Source organism: Zonotrichia leucophrys, chromosome 1A (genome assembly GCF_028769735.1).
Source record: "Zonotrichia leucophrys gambelii isolate GWCS_2022_RI chromosome 1A, RI_Zleu_2.0, whole genome shotgun sequence".
In the NCBI taxonomy this organism is placed as follows: domain Eukaryota; kingdom Metazoa; phylum Chordata; class Aves; order Passeriformes; family Passerellidae; genus Zonotrichia; species Zonotrichia leucophrys.
The window spans coordinates 56,362,814-56,381,148 of NC_088170.1; positions in this window are offsets into that span (position 1 = coordinate 56,362,814).

Here is an 18,335-nt window from a genome sequence, read left to right on the forward strand (position 1 = left end):
TTCTAAAATCAATGTAGTATTTAACAAGGTGCTAATGTAACTCCATTGAGACCAAGATAGTGAGATAGCCACAACATGCTTGTGACAGATTTTTGCAGAAGCATTTTCAATTACTGTGTATTTTTGAAGACAGGATAAATAGCAGTGTTCTTTGTGCCTGGCATCCTAAACAACACTTCCTCCCCAGCACGCCCCGCTCTGCAGCTGACACGGGGCTGTGGTGAGGCTGCTGTGCTCAATCCAGCCCGGCTGCTGAGCCTGTCCTGGCCAGCAGCTTCCTCCAGGCAGCTCACAGCCCACACCCAGCATCCAGGGTCATCCCTCTTCCAGTGCACTGCCAGGACATGCACCAGAGAGAAAAAAACAACCCTCAGAGCAGCCTCTTCAGCTGCAGCCAATTAAACTCCTCTAGAGTTTAAAGACCTATACAGAGTACACCTCAAATGTCACTTCTAACTTAAGTCTCCTTCTTAACATCTAGTGCCCATAGCAGGGGCCATGGCAGCAACATTGATGGAAAATTCTCTCTTTGCATGGAAATGTGTATATAGACCTGGCATCTTAATTTGCAACTTTTTGATCCCAAAGTAGAAAAGGAAGAAACCTGTAGTGATATTGCTGTGATCAGTCACCTGGTTCATCCAGTCTTAGGCAGTGACTAGATGCTAGTTCTCTACAACAAAGGCAATATAAGAAGTTCCCATTCTGTCCATTGTCCCTCATTGCAATTTTCTGCACCCAGTTGTGCAAGCATCTGTTGAAAAAATGTTCTAAACCAGCCCAGTCAAATGACTGTTTTTAAAAACAAAAATAATTTTACAAAAGGACAACAACTACCACTCATTTACCTTGATCCCACTCGTTTACCTTGCAGAAATGGTTTGGATCATGAGCAACAGGCAATTGCATTTGTGAGATCAGCTTCAGGCAGTGTGTGGAAAGATTTGCATCACAAGAGAAAATCAGCATGAAACCATGCAACCTGAAAAACCACTTTATGATTGTTGTCTTGGTCCCAGAGACTTTGCTTCTGGAGAGCTCATAAATCTGTCCTCTCTCCCACCCTGTTCAGATGCTATAACAAGCTGCTGGGGGATGCCCCAATGGTACAAATTAGAATGCCAGCACTATACTGATGGACTTGGGAAACCTTTGGTTCACATGCAGGAACCTTTATTGTTTCCTAACTTATAGAAACTGTTGCTCCAAAGTTTTTTCTATGATGTAGCATTTGCAGACAGGAATTTAAGACTACAGAGAGAAAAGAAAGGTTAATTTTTAAAAAAAATAAATTAGAGAGTCAGTCAAAAAGGTAGATGAAACTTGCAGTTGTTACTTCATGATTTTTATCTCAAGAGTCAGAGAATCATAAAATGGTTTGGGTTGAAAGGAACATAAAGACCTTCCAGTTCCAACCCTCCTGCCACTAAACCAAATTACTCAGAGCTCCATCCAGTCTTGAACACCCACAGGGATGGGGCATCCTCAGCCTCTCTGGGAAACCTGTTCCAGGGCCTCACCACCCTCACAGTAAAGAATTTCCTTCTAATATCCAATCTAAACCTGCCCTCTTACAGTTTAAGGCCATTCCCCCTTGTCCTATCACTACCTACACTTGTAAAAGGCTGTAAAAGGCACTTGGGCTCCATGTCCCCCTTCCAGTCAATATCTGAAGCTGTGGGATTGAACACAGCTTTCCTAAAGAGAGATTTTCACTCATCTCTCTTGCTTGCCTCCATTCTCCCTCATCCTTGTCACTTTTTATCTGCTCCCTGAATTCTGCTTTTATTTGACATCTTTTAAATTCACTAATCTAGTAATTTTAATAGTTCAGTCTTCTCCCAGAAGCATTCAGCTGGGTCAGAGCTTTGTCTCTGAACGCTAGATTCTGCACAAAGTAAACTGTGCATTGCTAGGAACCACAGAAGAGTTGGTGGATACCATCACATTTAAACCATGAAGCTGCGTGAAGCCATTCACTGGGTACCTAAACTCAGGGAGTTTTCAGGTGATGTTCTCAAGTTATTTTCATTGAGATATGATGCTGCAGACAGTAATCATTCTGAATTACTGAATTCTGGTCAAATTCTTTGAGTCTTGATTTCAAGAATCTGGAATTATCTACTGCCTGGCAATAATTAGACACACTTTTGAAAAACAAGCTCTTTTTGCTTGGTTGCTAGTACTTAGTATTAGGATATTCTTAGTTCCTGGTATAACATATTTTTCTAAGACTGTTTTTATAACATGTATCAAGCTACAATTTTAAATCAAATAGCTTTAAAATTAAAAGACTTATTTAGCTTTTTTTATCTTGTGAACATTTGCGTGAAATTGGAGCCTTGCTGTGGGATGGTTTTCTTACATAATTGAACCTTTTCACAAATCCCTCAATTAAAATGTATAACAGCTTTTTATTAAAAAAAGAGCACAAATTCATCAAAACAAATAACAGCCCAAATTGTCACTGAATTGTTGCATCTGTGCTTCCTTGTCACATAGTTATAGATCTGCAAAGTAATGCAGAGGTGCAGATGACATTTCATTTTTCTTCACTGATGTCACTACAGACTCCCAGCACTCCTCCACCTATTCTCCTTCAGGACAGCAAAATCAGTAGTTCCTTTGGAGCATGACTGCTATTTGCAGCTCCTTGATAACGTCTTCCGACTAAACTATTGTTTTACCTGGTCTTTACCATTAAAAGTGTTTATGTCTGCAATAATACAGCCCTTCTCTTATATATCATCTGTCAAAGGGATTTCTACTCAAATGGAAGAATACATAATCCACTTTCTAGGAGAAGAAGTTATGTTTTTCCTTCCTATCATAGTACTACCTAATTTCAGAGAAAATTCATTTTCATTCTGTCATAGGCTCCAGCCTTCTCATATTTGTCTCCACCATAGCATGGTGCAGTAAGCCTATGACAAAACATGAACTAATTTTTTGTGGCTGCAGGAAAAACCGTGTGTGCTGTAGGCTGCAGTAATTGGGTGATCCTACTGGGACACTCTGATTGTCACTGCAGGATTTGAAGTGGCAGGTGTTTAGTTGTGATGCAGATTCATCCTCTCATGCCTGCGCTGCCTAACAGCATGAAGGCAAATCCAAAGCTTCCAAAAGCCTGTAAAACTCTGATAATCCTGCTAAGATTTATTGCAACAGTTCAAGAAAGAGATACAAGCAAGTCCTATAATCAGATAAGAAAAAAAAGAAACTTTTTTTTCTAAAGATAAGCAAGTCCACTCTAAAGGAACAAAGCCTGTAATTCACCTTAAGTACTATCCAAGGAGAAACTAATTCCTTTCAGATGCAGGGTCAAGTTTTATGTGGAGTCATCTTGACCTGTAATCAGTTTGGCTATGAATAAACATATGTGCTCTAAGGACCCATAGAGAGAAGATAAAATATGATCACTAACACATCTAGTCCAACTCTCTTGGAGCTCTGTGGAAAGGCTGATTTTGATGGGATTTGGATGTAATTCTGTCATTCAACACAGGTGCTTTCATTCAGGACATTTTGGTTCTCTCGGTGTCAGAAAAAAATGCAGCCCACATTATCATCAGGAGAAACCAGAAAAGCATGGTACTTGTCAAAATTAAGCTAGAAAATCTTTTAGAAAGAGTTGTGTAACCGCCAATTGAGTCCTTCTCTGCTGGTGGTGAACACTAGTTCAAGTGCTAGTTTAAATTGGAAAAGGTTTTTCAGCACAGCTGGAAAAAGCAGGGAGAGATTTTGTGAAGCTGGAGGTTTCTACTTTTGTCCTTCCATGAGTGGCACTTTGTTTAACATATAAATTCTGGGGCACTCATTGATGACAATCATCACTAACCAGTGGTTCCACTTCCTAAAGTGTAGGGAATAAATATACATAATTGCATTTTGCAATGGTCAGTGCATTAACAAAAGAGGTCCCTATTTCAGTGATTTCTATAACTACCAACAAAATGACCCAAATTGCTCTTTCTCAGACACACCAGCTATAAAACTGAATTCACTTCACAATGCTGAGATCCATGGGCTAAGTTCTTCCTGATGCATGACAAACAGGGCCATAAAAATTTTAAATCATATTTCTGATTGTTAGAGCCTTGGAAAAGACATAAAGAAAAATATCACTTTCCATGACTTGAAGTATTTGAATTTCAGCTTCTGACTGGAACAGAAGCTGGGGAGGGAAGTTGTAGAACCTTTGAGGCAAGGATAGAAGGAGCTCTTTAAATCAGATAGTCATACCAATCCACTCTGACCATAATGACATTGGACAGTAGATCAATGGCTGAGCATAACTTTGGCACTCTATATAGCCTGTTGATAATATTTTGTTTCACAAAGTTTGTGTCACAAAACAGTCTGAAAATGAAAGCAAAATTCCTTGTGGAGAAAAGTCAATATCAATGATTCTTTCCACTAAGCAGAAGGAAGGACCCCACAGACTCTTGTCAGACAGGATTCAGCTGGAATATTTGTGCTTTTCAGTGGCTTATCCTCAGCCCGCAGCAGGACAGATCCTTGTACCCCAGCCATCAGTCCCCACAGTCCATTGGGGCCTTGCAGCCTGGGCAAGGGGGAGTAAAGGGGATCCCTGGAGGAGCAGCTCTGGTGTCAGGGCACACCTAGGCCACCCAGGACAGTCTGTCAGTTCAGTGCAATGCCAGCTCCTAGTGGCACTGACACTGCCTGTTCTTTCATCCTCCCCCTTTCCAGCTGCATGCCAGACACTTCCTGACTCCTGCTGGCCACTGAGCCATTCTTTCTCTAGGAATTCAGGTTGGCTGAGTGAAACCCATTCTCCCGTCCTCAGGATAAACATTGAAAAGTGATGGAGCCTTGCAATTTTGCCAGTTACTCTGAAACTGCCCTTAGGAAAGGGTAGCAAAAGCCAAAAGCAAATCTGTATACCTAATTGAGGGAGAGCAGCTCTGCTGTCTGTGGAAACAGTTGGACAGAAATGAAGGGAAACGAAGCGTGCCTCATGTGACCGCTCCATTGGCATGGTCCAGCGGAGAAGGTGCCAGCCACTGTCAGCCTTTCTGTTGAGGACACTTTCATCCAACCTGGTGTCCTCCATTTGTACTCTTAGAAGAGGATGGGGTTGGAGGACATCCTAGTTTCTTTCACAACCCAGCTCCACACCTGGGCATAAGTCAAATTCTGAACTCTCCCTGCTTTTTTGTTTATTAGCCTAAGCAGAAACATCTCTACCTCCCTCACATAAAGTCTTTGCCTGTTACACCTACTTTGCACAGGCAATTCCACTCTCAACTGGTCACTGCTGACCAGAAGCAACCACACCCAGAATAAACCTTGGCAGAGTACTCGTAATTACAGAGCTTATCATAATTACTTTTGCAAGGATATTATTCAAGGGCAGGAATAAAGCTTTTCACATGTAAAATTTTAGTTCTGCATTTACATCCCTCCGCCTTGTTAATCTTGTTTAATAGGATGGCACAACTGCACAGATACCTGCAGTGTATTACCATCGGTCAGTTTAGATAGAATGGTAGCCAGCTCTGAGAAGGGAATGAATTTGGGATCCTCACATCATCTTCTCTCCTACAAGCTTGACTTTAAAGGTTCACTTGGAAGACAGTCAGCTGGATAGCAGGATGGCAGTCAAATTTTCTGGACTCTGAAAGCAGACACTCACAGGCTGGGTTTCCCTGGAAGCTCCTGTCAGACCCCACATGGCTGCAAGAGATGCAGCTGACTCAAGGCACACAAGGCAGAAAATCTGTAGCCAAGCTGTCTGAAGCAGTTGAGGGAAGAAAAACCTTCAGTCATCCAGGCTGGAAAATTACAGTGTTTGCTTTTCACAAGGTACAGTAACACCTACATAGTTTGCCACTGAAAAATTATATTTACAGTCTGTTGAGATGAAATAATGTACTTTAATCCATGAAATTCAGAAAAGTTGAAATGCTACTTTTTAAATAGCATTCTCTGTTGACTGAAAGTTTTTACTGCAGACTGTAAGACAGCAGTAAATGTAGTCCCTCTTCAGAGCCTGAAAGCTAGAGTGGCAATGCTGACATATGAAATAGTGAATAATACAATTAAAGTAGTCTGCTTTCCTTCTAATATGAGCTTGGAGATGTCAGTGCTAGTACTCTTCAGAGTAATAACATTGTGCATTATTAAAGACAAGATCTCAACAGCTGTTTAATGTTAATACAAGATACCTAAACACATTCTGAGAGGCTCCATGTCAGTCCAATATAGGCACTGCAATTTTAACTTACTAACTTCTCTTGCACTCTAAAAGTTTATTTCCTGTTTCGTCAGGAATCATTAATCTTTAAAAAAAATCTGAATGTTCAGAAAAGAGCTCCTAAAATCTACCCACAGTTCTCCATATCCCTATTTGAAGAAAGTTACTCCAGAGTCAGCCAAACCTCTGTCCCTTCCTAGGGCCTCGGTATTCATACCTTGTCTCCATTTTGCCTTGAGTAGAATTCCACTGCTCCTCTTTTCCAAGACCGAGCAATACTGGCAGCAGCTGTGGTTCCTAAAGAGCCTCATGCAGGATCTGAGTTTAAATTCTAGCTGTTCACACACTGTGTACTAGCATATGTTATAAGCAACTATAAATTGTGTACAGATGTGTTCCAGAATTCCAGTGAAGCCAAGCTAACAACACTGAATAACAGCTCGTGTGCTTTGTAATTATACATAATGCATTTGCTGTCATATAACAGAGTCCATCTCAGTGTCAGGATTTATCCACTAGCTTAGGAAGCAAGGATTAAGAATTATAGCGTAAATTTTTAAGCAAGATTTTTAATACAAGATATGCAAACCAAAGAGAGATGACTGATTTCTGGGGAACATTTCATGTAAGAGATTTTGATTAAATGAGCACACAAGCCAGGGCTTAAAAAAAAAAACTGTTTAGAACACTCTTGAAGGTCTAAAGACAAAAAACATTTACATACAAGTGAAAACAAAAAGTAAGCAAACTTTGGCCCAGCTGGAAAAGCCAAGTGCCAACAAAGAGGAAACAGAGGGAAGCACAGTAAAGGATGGGGTGGGGCAGGGGAAGGAGCAGGGCAGGCTGCTGTCAAAAGAAGATGACTCTAATGACCAGGAAGAGCAGGGCTGAAGGGAGATGAGCATCCTTAAAGCACCCTGTACATTTTCTCTGCTGTACTCTGGTGCAAAACTGATTCTTTTCTTAGAGAGAAGATTGCTCTCTGCAAATTAGAGTTTGAGCAATAAATGTTGGGAATATTGACCATCTTTGTTGCATGGAGAGGGAAGGCCATCATTGCTCACATATCAGATGTGCCCTTTCCATGAGTCCAACAGCAGCACTGCTTTTCTTCTCTTCTGACCAGTGGCAAACACCAAAAAGATACACAAACCTGACTAGAATAATCCTTTTCTTTAAGCTGCGTAGACAAATCAGTAGAGGAAAAAGAAAGGTCTGAACACAGTATCAAAATGTGAGCATAGGTTAGTTAGCAGCTGGCAGAAGATCAGACTTTTATGGCCTGCCCCTGTTAGAGCCCTCAGGAAAAGCATCTCAGTATGTCTTTTAAGTTAATCTAGATCAAGCTCTGGTCCCACTGTCCTGCCCATTTCCAGCTTTTTATGCCCTTCTCTGTGACTTTAGCACAAGCACTTATTGGAGTACATAGTGAGGTGGTTTGCAGTGCTGGAAAAACTGAAAGCTTATGAAATGAAATAATTAGCTTTCAGCAGGGTAAGTTCGCTGGATGGGATCCACGTGAAATCAGAGAGATGCCAGGGCTAATGCAAGAGTGGGGACAGAGGTGTGCAGCCTTGGTCCACAGGGAATGTGCAGGTTACAGTTACCCAGCCCTAGATTGCCTTGAGCTGCTGTGGAAGCACACCCACACCCTGATGCCTCTCACAAAATATCACAAGCTTCTTTGCAATCCCATAGATAAAATTCTGCCTCTTTGGCTAATCGAGAGAGACACCTTCTCTTACAAAATAAGATGTTTTGTGGTTCCTCTACCCCAGGTTGCTTTCCTGATTGAAAGAGGGCTTGTAGGTTTAATGAGAGTACTCTCCAGTAGACAGTAGCAGCAAATCATTAGTGAACAGCATCAGTTCTGACAGAGGCACAGCTTTCAAGATTCATCCTGTGTTTGAAGGTGATTTGCTACATCAAAGCTGAGAAAATTTATTAATAAGGCAAAGGGAAAAAACTCTGGAACTTTGATTATATCTTGTTTTTTTGTTATTGAGCTTACCTTTTGGTATAGCTCTTTCTTCTTGTATTACACATTCCAGTGCATTTCTCCATATGCAGAGTATTTGCATCATTTGGCAAAGAACATGAAAACCTAAACGATGATCAGACTGTGCTGGAAAGGGTCTGTTAACAGTAAACACAGGCAGTTAAATCACATCATATTAAATCAGCAACATTCTTATCCCTGAAGCATGGCATCTTATTATTTATGGACTATTTATTCTTGACTCTTTGGTCTCCTTATACCTCATGAGCCTGATTAGCTGCATATTTGATGGTTTCATTTCCTTCTTTCTGAAATTCCTTGGATTAATCCATGGCAGGTCATTTTGCTAACCCACTTTGTCCACACTTGTGATACTGCTTGGTACCCTCAGAGTCTACCTTGCAACGTTGATATAGCTTAACACTGGCTGGTCTCCAGCCCTTCTCTGCCACAAACAAAAAGATGAATACTCCTGTCCCTTATCTGGGAGGGACAGATGCAGCTCTACTTCCTAGCTCAATTTTAACTGCATATTTCTGAAAGATTTAGTGCTATATACAAATTCAAAGTGAATCTTTTGAAAACATATCTATGGAAAACATGTAAAAGCACAGAACTAACCCTAGAAAGGGCTGTGGCTCTAAAAATCTCAGGTAACATTAGATTGTCTGCCTACAGACAGTCAATCACCAACATAGATTACTGCTATTTTATTGTCCTACTGCCTTTTATTGTGCTAGATGCTTTATTATTTCTTTGAGTCTTCTCTTAAGGCAGACTATATTTGAACACTTCATTCAGCAATGGTTGCTGATTTTCTGGAAGAACTAGTCTGAATTACATACATTATGTCACACATTGATGATGGCAGGAGGCAGCAAAGTCTGATACCACTTTCTGGCCAGGATAAACTGCAATAGAAAACTCGGTGACAAGTTACACTGGAGGAATTTTTGCAAGGGATGACATTTCATCTGAGTCCTGAACTTACCTTAAAGCATGTCCAATGTTGGGCAATGGAGTTGAGTGGAAATGGTGCAGGACTTCACAAAGGGCCTGCCACCAGCTGTCAGACCAGAGTCATTGTGCCAGACCTGGCGTCAAGTACACAGCATCCAGGATGAGTTGGTAAGAAAGAAAAATATAGTAAGGAATAAAATATGAAGGTAGTGTTTTATGCATATAGAATAATCTTGGTCTCAACAACAACAAAACAGCTCTTGTTACTGGCTCTAGGTGCTTTAATACTTTTTGTAGAAAAGCAGCACAAGAGGGGTTGCTCCAACGCAAAGGGTGTTTGCTGCTACATCAAAGAGCAGCTAACTACATTGTTAGGACTTCAGCTGTTTAGACTTAGCATGCTCCACTGCATTCCCAGCCCAGCATTCCCTACTTAACAGATAAGGAATTAGTTTGATGATTACATTATTTCCATCAAATGCTCCCCCTCTCAGCTATGTTAGTTGTCCTTTGTTGCTTTAGTGACCCCGTTTTCCAAGCCATTGAGTTTCCAAACATCAGTCCTCAGAATTATCCCATCAGGGAAACAGTTTTCAGATTTTAATTTATCTGGGGCCTTACAGGTATCTGGTTGCATTTCTTCACCTGTTAGCTTGCTTCAGGAGGTTTTACATGCCTTTGCTGCTGTTTTAATTGATTGCTTTGGCTTATTAGGAGAAGCCCAAATGCAAAGACCAGTGCCCAAGTACTCACCCACATTGTGCTGCCACACATTGCAGCAGCTCCAGAGCTTCCCAGACTTCAGAGGCAGGGAGAGAACTGCTTGGAAATTTTTGCTACAAAAATTTTGTTGCCTAATGACAAATGAGTTCAAACTGGAAAAGGTAAAATAAGTGCCATAGCTGAACTTTCAGAGGTCAGTCTTGTCTCAAGATACGGTCTCCCCACTGGAGCAGGAAAACAGAGTTGCCTTGTACAAAAAATGAGGCAGGATCATGACTCTGCTTTTCTCCTTCACGATATCATGGGCCAATATCTGTCCTTGTAACAAAGAAACTATAGGCACTTTAACTGGGAGTCATCCCTACACGATGCACCTGCTCATTTTGTCTCCTTCCATTTCAATATTGAAACAAGTTGCAGAGACAAATTCTGGCCCCATGGTATTACTCAAGGTGAACAGCTGAAGCATTCAGATAGACATCTTCTGAATCAGCTTGCAGAGGCGAAGTAGCTAGATTAAAAGAACACAGGTGGGAGAGCGATAAATCCCGTGATCAGAGGCATTTACAACGAGCTATGAGACTCTGCTTTGTGCTGTTTGTTGCTTTAGGCTGGGATTTTTAAATCCCAGTCTTTGTTGTTTTCCCAGCTTTGTTTGCTCAAGGCAAAGTGATTGTTGAATACCTCACACAGAGGCCCCTGGTTCTGACTGGGACAGCCTGTAATATAAAACTTTAATGAGACACAGTGCCAGGATGGAGAGATATGTCATTCCAGCCTCACTGCTGCTGGTATTTCACTAATTTTACCATATGGTCCATGTCTGCAGTATGCTATTTTCCTATAGATTCAGCCTATATACCAAAGTATAGCAATACTTACACTAAAGGTCACATTTTGCTAAATTTATTCCCGTGAAGATGTGTCCTGTCAGATCTGACCAGCCCCCCAAAAAGCCACAGAAACCACACACATGATTTTCCTGGCTCCAAAGGCAGCATCATGGCCGGTTAAGCAAATTCCTTTTGACTGGCCTGACCGAAGGGAAGCGAGTAATTTCTGAAGCGTGGCTTGTAATGTAACTATCCCTGTCTGGCACAAGCTCCTGGACCACGGCTGTTTTTACAATTCCCGTGTTCTGGCTGGAGATGTGATTGCTAAAGCGGCTGCCGTACCTCAGAAGGAAAGGGTTACTGCTGCGGAGCCGAGCGCGGCTCAGGCGCTGCAATTGTAGGATTGATGCGCCCTCCCGTGTACCAGCGCTGAAGTGTTTGCTCAGCCACGGCCTTCGGACATCAAGGCAGCCCTCTGGAGATTTGGGTTTGTTTGTTTGTTGGGTTTTTTTGGTTTTTTGGGGGGTTTTTTTTTTTGTTTGTTTGGGGTTTTTTGGGGGGTTTTTTGGGTTTTTTTTTGTTTTTTTTTCATCAAATAGCAACTCTGCATAACCTGTCATTCAATCTGCCGGAACTTATTGACAAAAAATTAATTTGGAAAAAACTGAGAAGCTTAGACTCGCTAAAGAGCAATAATAGTAGGGCTAGTCCTTCCCACATAGCTTTTTTTTGTTTATGCAGAGAACCCAGGTCAGAAAAATCAAGAATACATCCACCAAGAGATTTTGCTACTCCCAAAGAGGGTCTAATAAGACTTCATGTATCCACCTTTCATAAAATCAGTAAGATTTCTGTCAAATAGAGAAGGGTAAAGAAAGAAGTATTTCAAGGTGACAGTCCCTTTGCATGAACGTCTTTGAAGGAGTGTAGCACCAGCTGTACATTTTAATTTCAGGGAACCACAGCAGAGCTTAGGTAGAACCACTAAAAATCTTTTCATTTTTACTTACTTTGATTTTGAAACCATCACTGCTCCACTGATTCACCACAAAATATCAGATGAAAATAGCAGCCATCAATATCCATGGACAACAATGGAAATTATTGTGTTTTTCAAGAATCTATCTACCTCTTCCTATGAGAGTTTACTATTAAATTGTAAGGTATCCACATTACAAAACAGTAATACAAGAATCTCCAAACTGCCCAAGAGATGCTCTTCACTGGCAAGGAAAAGGTCCTGAAGATAAATCTATTTCAAGTAGCAGAAGAGTTATGTCGGATATTCTTTGTCACAGCATATGCCACAGCATATACTGCAGTTGAGATGGCCACAATACACAGAGTACCACCATACAATTTCAGAAAGCTTCAACCCATGCAGAGTAACACCACCTCACTTCATAAGGCTTTAAGCATCTGCCCTTCTTGCTCTTTAGCCCAACCTTTCACACCCCTCATGTTGATGCACTGCCCTGTGTGCCCTCTGTTCCCTTTGGTGTTGGTCAGTGCCCTGGGCACTCCCTGGCTCATTGCTGTCAGTGCTGCTCACCTGCTGCTCACAGCTGTGCCCACTGGGGATGGGCTCAGCCCAGCCCCATCCCAATCACCACAAACTGTGTGCCTACAGTTTGTATTTTCCCTCAGCAATGGCATGGAGCAGGAAAGGGAGGCATTCCTATTGCCCATTTTCATGTAGCTGACTGATCCATCTGAGTTCTTGGCACAAGCCCTCAGTGACTGGGGGCAGGACAGAGGTTGGAGTCTGTCTCCCTACCTTTGTCTCCTTGTGGTCCCTGGAAGCAACTTAAAGGGATCCTCTGCGCAATGCAGGCAGTAAATTGGCGTTTAAAGGTGGCACTGTGAATAATACCTGTTGGGTAACAACATAGCTGCTTCAAAAATATGCTTTGCCTTCCTTCTTTCTTTATCCTGCTGTCCAAGAAAATCAAATGGTCAGTATCTTTATTTGGTTAGAGATGTATTGGACTGCTTTCCTTTCAACAGATTATCCAGTCCGATTAAGTCTTGTCTATTTTTTTTCCTTTTTTCTTCTACAGAAAATAGTGGTATTTCTGTCCTTGGATCTTTTTCAGGCTATTTCTTTTCATCTCCTCTTGTAGTTAGGGAAATTCCAGATGCATTTTTCTTCTATTGATCTATTTTGCCTAGTCACCATAAATTTCAATGTTCTTCCTCTGCTGCATTTGTTCCATCAGTTGTCTTAACTGGCAGTTTCTTTAATAGTCCTTGTTCACATATGAGATTTTCATAGCTTTGAGCTACTTCATTTCTCTAGAGAGAAAATTAATTTGCACTTTAAACATAAGCAACACTTAGTCCCCATTCAGGCTGCTCTTACACTGTGGGCTGCCTCAGATCTGTCAGGTTTGTTGTTGGTTTTTTGCCTGAATTTGTTTCTTTCCTTTATTAAAAAAGAATGTTGTAACCAGAACCTGGTTTCAGGTACTGAAATGACACTCAGGCCAACCAAGAAAAGAAACCTACCAATTATTTCTGATGCTTAAATCACTTCCTTTTCAATAATCCAGAAGCTGGTGCTGTATCATTTTCTCATTCTGTAGCTCCTGTTAGTGTGCCTTAAAACACAGTTGGGGGAAAAAAATCTTGTAAAGATGATTATAAAACAATGGAGATTGATGTTTGGGCCATTACTAAATTCTAAAATACATTTGATGCATACAATATAAAGTTACCACATAATATGACAGATTAGGAAGATTTTTTACAGTTCTAACACCTAGGGCCCAAAACTGGATTTGACAAAAAATTCAACAGTTCACACAAATGTGTTGCAGAGTTGTTTTTTGAACTGAGTTTAAAACCTAGCTGGTAGTGTTTACTAATCTCCAAGAGGTTGTCCAAAATACATGCTGGCCCTCAGGACCCCAACACTATCCTGTATTGGTTTGAAACCAATTTCTACTTGTTGGGGCTGTATCAATCCATAGATGTAATTTATAGGTGGCTTGCATGAGTTCCATGATATGTTACCAATTATGGCATCCATGCCCTCTAACCACTATTTTCCTCCAACCATTTCTGATATCTCTGAAGTTAGAAGAAAGTTGGTTTGTCCTGCCAGTTAGAAAGAAGTCTAACAAAATCTACATCAAGGGCCCAGAGCAGTTTAAGGAACTAAAGCAATAATTCAGAATGAAAAGAGGCATCTTCACAATGTTCCTGCTCAATAAAACTTGATGTATTTTTCCCTAGCTCTGCTTGATAATTTGAAATTAGGAGAGTACCTGTGCTGTCTTACAGAAAATTTCAACATCAATACTTTACAAGAGCATCGTATAAAATACAATCAGTGTATGCAAGTACCAAGACAAAAGATTGATGCTGTTAATTTAGTTCTGGAACAACAACTTAAAGTGGACTGGTTGGGCTCTGATACAGAGATGGGTTTCTAAACTAAGGAGGGGACTACATGGAAACCTGACATTTCTGAAGCTCTCTGTATCAAAGCTTGCCTTTTCTCCTGGCATGGTTAAAATACCCAACCCCACTCATAAAATTGAATGCAAGGTTTAAAAGAGCTCTGAGAACTAGCATAATCTCTAATATGCAAACACTCTGTGTCACCTCCCATCACATGCAGGTACTTCTCAGATTGCTGTTGGATTCCTTCTAAACTTCAGCAATAGCCTCCAATTTTCCATTGCTAATACTGTTGCTTGATATCAGTGTACTTCAACAATGGTTTCACAACACTGAAGTTACTTTGTTTATCCCATGGGTTGATAATATGCTACAGGTGGGGAGGTTGTTTATTTTTGTTTTAATAAAGAACACAGGACACAATCAGGCCATTTTATTGCTAACATACTGTGTTCCCAAGAAACATGCAGGTATATGAAGTGAATGCATCGCACACTAATTTGTGGATTGGAAATCTGGTCAGCTAAGCAGGGCCTCCTCTGGACATTTGTCAAGTCCTTGGTCCTTGTCAGATACCCCCATCCCAGCCAACACTCCCTGCAGTGCTCTACACATTCCATTCTCTGTAGGATCTTTATCTTCCTTACTGTCTGGAAAACAGATTATACAGTTTGGATGCTACTTAAATGGGAAGAGTAAACCCGACCATTACTATTACTTTTGGTTAGACAGAATGGGAATTTGTGTCCTATACATTTTAGTTAGCAGCCTATAACATTTATTTACATAACAGGCGGTAGGAGGAAGATCACAGTGCAAAGATTCCATTTCAAAATGAAGTAATTTGTCAACATTTGTTTTTCCACTCATTTCAATTTGCATGCAAGGATACTAAGTTTTATCTCTGGCTGTGCTACAGGGCTATAGTTTATTCACAGCAGGAGAGAGAGCAAATACAAACAGCAAGCTAATGGGCTGAGCCACCATCTAGCTGGAGCTGAAGCTTACCTTCAGTTGATGTCACAGTACAGTAGCTGCAGCAAACAAGTCAATGTGAGCTGCAGATTATAACTTATTTGGGCCATGAGAATGAATATAAGATTTGAAATTCAAGTGTGTATTTTAAGAATGTATCTGAGGCAACTGGTGATTCTTTCTAATTTATGTACAGCAATGCTGTTTCAGACTGCAATTGTAGCAGCCACTTCAAAATACCAAAGTGGCAATGTTGACATCTATCTATAGATGTCCACTATTTGTCCTCTGAGCTCCTTTAGAGCCAGTGGAGACAGAAATCTTTTTGGCTGTCACTCATTTAGAATCACAGAATCACAGAATGGTTTGGGATGGAATGGACCTTCAAGATCATCTAGTTCCAAGCTCTCTGCCGTGGGCAGGGACACCTTCCACTAGACTGGGTTGTTCAGTGCCCCATTCCACCCAGCCTCGAGCACTTCCAAGGAGGAAACCTCCAGAGCTTCTGTGACCAAACTGTTCCAGTGCCTCACCGGCCTCGCAGTAAATAATTTCTTCCATATATTTAACCCAAATTTCCCCTCTTTCAGTTTGAACCCATTACTCCTTGGCCTGTCACACAATTCCTGATGGAGAGTCCCTCTCCATTTTCCTCTTTCAGATACTGGAAGGTTGCTGTGAGGTCTCCACACAACCTTCTCCATGCTGTACAGCCCCAGCTCTCTTAGTCTGGCTTCATAGTGGAGGTGCTCTAGTCCCCTTATAAATTTCATGCTCCTGCTCTGGATTTGCTCCAAAAGTTCCATGTTCTTCATCTGCTGATGTTCTTCATCAGTTCTTCCCAGGCTCTGGCACTTGGCCCAGGCAGGGCTGTACTCACAGGCAGGGGTGGTGGCACCTTGAAGGGCCTGAGCTCAGCTGGGGCCTGGTGCAAATAACACCAAGGCTGAGGGTCAGTCCTGAACAGGTCATTCATGTTAAGAGCAGGACTTCAAGAGCCTTGTGGGTCCCTTCCAAGTCAGAACATTCTGTGGTTTGGAAATAAAGACCTGATTCTCGCTATTGGCTATGAAAGGAATGTGACTGAAACTCAAATGTAGATGTCTCTCCATTTCTGACATACTGGGGAGAGAGTAACTTCCATAGATAAGCAAAGTTACTGCTTATCCAACACTAAATCTTTTGTCCATTGACATACCCCGTCAAGACAAATATTTTGTGATTACTTCATTTTGTGAGGAATGCTTGTTGGATTTGGGAACCCTTTGCTGGCTACAAGTATCAATTTAACTTAAATTGCTATGAAAATTGAATAATGTTATATATGCATATTGTATATAAAACATATTGTTTTCAGAGCATTTCCATAATGAATACAAGTTTTCAAAACTGAAGAGGTGTCCTTGGATAAAGAAAGATGGACTTTTCCTTATTATTCTTTCATAGATAACAGAGACAATATTATCCAGTGTGATTTGAATTATCTGGATTAGCTGTTATAGCCCAGAGGATGACTGCACATGCAACAACAGGCTGGCCCTTACTATCAAAACATAGTGGAGTGATGGAGACAAAAGTACTCCTTTTTAAAATTTATACAGAATTTTTCACTGATGCAATAATAGTAAAATATCTGGGGAAAAATATAACAGTGAAAATTTTCTTTACTGATATGCCAGCTTTATTCATTTCTGCATGCAAAGGCTGAATTATTTATTTGCATGAGGCAATTCATTCTATACAGTTGCAGCAAGTACTTGTTGATGTCTTAGGAAAAGTTTTTACTTGATCACATAAGTATAGAACTAAATTTCTTTTTCCAGATATATAGTTTATTGTTAGCTACAGTCTGAAAGTGCTTCTATAAACACAGCTTGGAGCCGGAGCTACAGACTTCTTTTTTGATGACATGAGATGAAAAATTACCAAGTCTCTTTGCTGTTTGAATGGGATTTTATGAGTGAGATAGCCATCTAACTATTGATAAGCCTGGGTATCTCATTGCCTCCTGTGAGCTGTCATGACAGATACATATTTTGTATTTCTGCTGCTGCTAAAAGAGTGAACAGAATTGATCAAATGGGCTGGTAGCAGGAACTGTTCACTGGAAATCTCAGATCTTTCTGGAGGGAAGATGGAAATATATATGAAAATACATAAGCTGAATTTCAAAAAAGCTCTGTGTGAGAGATTGCATCCTGAATTTAAGGATGAAGTGGCCTAAATATCCCAAGAGGCACATTTCCTCCTTTCTGGAAATCAGAAATTATTGGGAATAAAACTCCTCTATTCTCCCTGATGGTTTTGTTGTTGTTTTCTTCTACTGCTGTAAATTTCAGAATGTTCTTCCCATGAGGAGGATTTCTGAGAAGGCACAAGTAAGTGATGGTTGGATAAGAAATTTCTGAAAAAAGTTCTGGAGTAAAGTATCCCCAAATCCAGATTTCACAGAAATGAAATCTTAGTTCTGAAGGATACATAACAGGAAAATTAGAGAAGTATGTATACTAAATCTTGATTTATTTGATAACAAAGACTGAGCACTTCTGTCCATATTGGTTGCAATTTCAGACTTTAATTTTCTCTGATGTGGAAGCTTGATTACAAGAACAAACATGGGAGCCCAGTTCAACCATTTACGGTGCACATTAATTCTCCTTTGGAGAAGCTTTGGAAGCTTGTAGGAAATTGTAGGAAATTCTTGTGGCCAGAAAAAGCCCAATTTTCAGAGCACCTGTCTCTGAGAGACTTTCTCTAGCATCGCATCTCTCAGCCTCTCATTTCTGGCACAGGCATTGACTGTCCTGTGGGCTCCACACAGAAGACTTTGAAGCATTAAAAGAGTCTCTGATACAGTGCCACAGCAATTTAATTATTTTCTCTCATGCTGCCTCAGCTACACTAAGCTTAAGGAATTAGATGGGATGCAAGATTTTAGCTTTAACTTATAAAAATGCAAATGATCTGGAATTAAATTGCTCAGGAACTTGACTCCCTATCACACAGTGATAAGAAGCACTCGAGCTGCAGTTCTTTCCCATGGCACAGAATTCTGCCTGAGTGATTGCTGGACTGGGAGCCTTTCCACCTCACATCCTCCTCCAATCTCCAAAGAATTTAATGTGCTACAAAGTACTTATCTCCACTCTGTTTTCAAGGAGGAACTGACCTGAAGTACAGATCAGATTTTCAGAAAGTCCCTTCTGTTGTACTTCACATT